Raw genomic sequence first — 4,244 nt, forward strand, 5'->3', positions numbered from 1 at the left:
TAAAAAGATCCAAATACCCTGAGGATGCGGAATCTTAATAACTGAAAACTGACTTAGTGATGCGTAAATCGACGCATCGTATTTATAGGATTGACGCAATGGATGACGCATCGCGTTGAGTCTGGGTCAATTCACTGGAAATTACACTAGAAGCTGGGGGAAAATATTCATCAACATGATAGGCGATGTGGCGCATCGAGATCACATCGATACACTGGTTTGGACTCCCAAACATGCTTCAAACGACATCCAAAAAGCCCTAAACTCGTTCGAGAACACCTAATGACATTCTTGATCATGAAGCAGCTTTAAGATCGATATTTAATGGTCGTAGGGGTCCCGAAATAAGCTCGCCAACTATGAAGGCTCAAATAACTCTAAATATGAATACTTAGCTAAAATTTTCTAAGTCTAGGACCCCTTAACAAACTTAAAAGGACCGAATTAAGCTTAAAATTTTATGTGGTCTTACATTCTCTAAGCCTCCTCATCAACTTTTGTGCATAATCATGATATGGTCATAGTTCAGGCTTTCTGACTTCATAGCTTCTCAAAAGTTGTTTGATCACCAATTAAGAGTCACTAAATACTTGTAATTGTAGTTGTTTCATGTCAATTGCTATCTCAAGTCCAAGTATTAACCCCTGATATTCAACAACATTATTAGAGCAATAGTTTGTTAGGGTAAAAGAGTATGGGATGACCTCTTCTTGTGGAGTGACGAACACCACACCTGCACCAGCTCCATCTCGATATTAGGCACCATCAAAGTACATCTTCCATGGGCCTATCTTCAATAACCATTGCATCTTCATTATAAAGTTTAATTCTCAGTTCTCAGTCATCAGGTATCGGGTGGTTTGCTAAGAAGTCAGCCAATGCCTGTCCCTTTACAATCTTTTGGGGAATGTGCACAATCTCAAACTGTTGAAATTGAAGGTACCATCTTGCAAGTCGGTCACTAAGGACTGGTTTCAACATTACAAACTTGATGGGATTTGCCCTAGAAATAAGATGAACAACATGAGCTTGAAAGTAGTGTTTCATCTTTTGAATTGAGATGGTCAATGCCAAGCACAATTTTTTGATTGGAGAATACTTTAGCTCATTTGGCTTCATTATTCCGCCTCGATAGTAAAGAGAGTTTTCTTTGCCTTCACTATTTTCTTGAGCTAGTAGTGCTCCAACCGACCTCTTTTGTACTGCGATGTAGAGTATCAATAGTTTCCCAGGTATGGGTGCCGCAAGAACTGATGGCTTCATTAAGTATGATTTGATACTCTCAAAGGCCTTGCTACAAGCTTGGTCCCATTTGAAAGTATTATCCTCCTTCATGAGATGGCTAAATGGTTTACATTTTTCGATAAGATTTGAGATGAACCTCCTTAAATATGCTAGCCTTTCTTGAAGACTTTTCAACTCATGAATGTTTTGAGGTTCGGGCATATTTAAAATCGCATCGACCTTGGCATGGTTAATTTTAATTCCTCGATGTCGTACAATGAATTCAAGGAACTTTAGAGAAGTAACTCCAAAGGCACATTTTAATAGATTCATCCTAAGTTGATGTTTTTGAAGCAACTCAAATACCATTCTTAGGTCTTTTAAGTGGCCGTCTCTCTTTCTTGACTTTACCACTAAGTCATCTACATATCATTCAACATTTTTATAGAGTAGGCCGTCAAAGATGTTTTGCATAGACCTTTGATAAGTGGCGCCATCATTCTTCAAACTAAAAGGCATCACCTTGTAGCAATAAATACCTTTGGGCGTACGAAATACAGTGAGTTTTTCATCTTTTGGTTCTATGTGGATTTGATTATAGCTAGATAAACCATCCATGAAAGACATTGACTCATAACCAGTGGTGAAATCAATCATCAACTCTGGTATGGATATTGGAAAGTCATCCTTAGGGCAGACATTGTTGAGATCCCGAAAGATGACACAAACTCAAATTTGGCCATTCTTCTTCCATACTGGAACAATACTTGAAATCCACGTGGGGTATTTGACTTCGCAAATAAAACCAGATTTAATGAGTTAGTTAACTTCATTTTTTATCAATGGAACCAACTCTGGCCTAAAGCGCCTTTGGGTTTGCTTAATAGGACGAGTCTCGTTCTTGACCGCCAACTGATGGACTTCTACTTTTATATTTAAGCCAGACATTTACTTATAGTTCTCCAAGTGAATACATCTATATATTCCTTGAGTATTTCCATATAAGCAATTTCCTCCTCCATCTCTAGAAAAACACTCAGGTAAGTTGATCTTGGGTCTTCAGTGGTTCTAAGATTAACTTCCATCAAAGGATCTGTTGTGGCCTTCACTCCTTCTTTAAGTTGTGATGGAGCCTCTCCAACATCTTCATCCTCTTGTGGATCATCGTTGTTGATGGATATGTGGTATCACCAGAAAATATCTTCCATCTCTTTGTCAACCTTTATTTAAGATTAGACATCATTCTCATTTTAGGTTGTAATAGGATATGAAGAGCCAATACTTTCTTTATCCTCCTTATGCTTTTTGGTATAAACCACAGTATGAGCCTTAGCTTTTAATATATCATCGCATGAAACCACTTGTTTCGTCTGTCGTCTCATTCTAGAAGGAATCAAACTTTGGAAATTCTTCTGGATCATAGGTGAAGAGTGTATTGTCATACCTCGATGACTTTTCTGGCACTTGTTACGTCTCTTCTTATTTAGAGTACCTAACCTATCGAACACTAAAGTTCTTACGGTTGATTCTCCAAGTCGGTCAAAGATAGAAAGATTTTTTTCGGATGCAGTAGACTCATCTTCTACTGTAATGTGTTACTAACCGCCCTCCTTATGGAGATGCGAATTGGAGGTGGATGTGCGTATCCTAGGCCTTCACGTGCCTACCTGGTTGTACTTTCTGACATAAGTTTTCCCAACCTTAATGGTTCATTAGGATTATATCCAGCCTTTACAAATAGCTCGTGTGCATTTGAATCGAAGCCCTCTTTTGTACACTTCATAGGGAGTGTCATATCTTGTGACAGATTTTGAGCCACAGACTCTTCAAGTAGACTTGAGGATGGATTTATTGTGTAAATTCTCCTAATAGGTAGAGTTCTCCCCTTTAGCAAGTTATCTTGGGCATCAGATGGGTGACCTTTCTTTCTTTATCTTTGGTACATAGTAGAGAACATGAGTTGCCTTCTTTTTCATGGATACGACACTTTCTTTATTCGAAGTGAAGAGGGGCTTCTTGGTGGCACCTTTTTTTGACAGTCACTGCGACCTTCTTTGATTTAAGATTATAACACTTGGTCTTGGTGACTTCTTCAATCCTTTTCTCCTTCACAACATAATTCCTTAAGTAGAATTTTGCATCGGCAAAGTGTGACTCAGCTTCAGTGAATGGCTTATCATCGAAAACTATCTTTTTTTTCACACCGTGTTTGAGGTACTTCAAGCATTTATAGTAAAAGAATGAGATAATCTTATTCTTATGTACCATATTGTATGAAGTTTTGGCATCGATCACATGCATCAACACATTTGATCAAAAATCATCCAAATGAATCCCCAACTTGATAGATCCCGTGGCCTTCTGGTCCCCTTGGTTGAAGCCTTGGATCATTATACGACTTTCGGCCAGTTTATCAGTAGCGATGCCAAGTTTCTTCATTGTGCGAATAGGCAGGATGTTGACTTCGGATCCCTCGTCTATCAATATTCTATTTATCTTCTTTTCAAGAACTTGACCTACCGTGTACAAGGGACGATTGTGTAGGGTTCCTCCCAGCAGAAGATCATTATTTTTAAATACGATTTTTCTATCGCATACATGTGCCTATTCACCAAGAGTTTCAGCAAGCTTTTCAGAAGATGAAGGAACTTTCATGGGTAGATTTTTACCTTTTGCCCCCTCTTTGGCAGTAGTAAAACAAAATGCCTCAAGGTTGACTGGAGCAATCTTTGCACGAAACCAACTTCGTAAGAATTCTCCCAGCGTTACTGGACACCGTGGTTTTTGGTGGTGAAGCTCCATTACCCTCGTCTTTTTTGAAAGTTCAACCAGTTTCTGTTTCCTTAGTTTCTTCACCATTCTCCTTCTAGTGAGCTGCTAGGACGACTCCTTTCATAGACACACTTTCTTGGGTCTGCGCTTGATCTCCAGAGTCCAACCTTCATCATCACCTTCATCAATTGAAGACCTTTCATGCTTTAATAGTTTCTCATTATGCTTTTTAGCATATATTTGGATTA

The sequence above is a fragment of the Capsicum annuum genome, chromosome 9 (genome assembly GCF_002878395.1).
Source record: "Capsicum annuum cultivar UCD-10X-F1 chromosome 9, UCD10Xv1.1, whole genome shotgun sequence".
Taxonomy (NCBI): domain Eukaryota; kingdom Viridiplantae; phylum Streptophyta; class Magnoliopsida; order Solanales; family Solanaceae; genus Capsicum; species Capsicum annuum.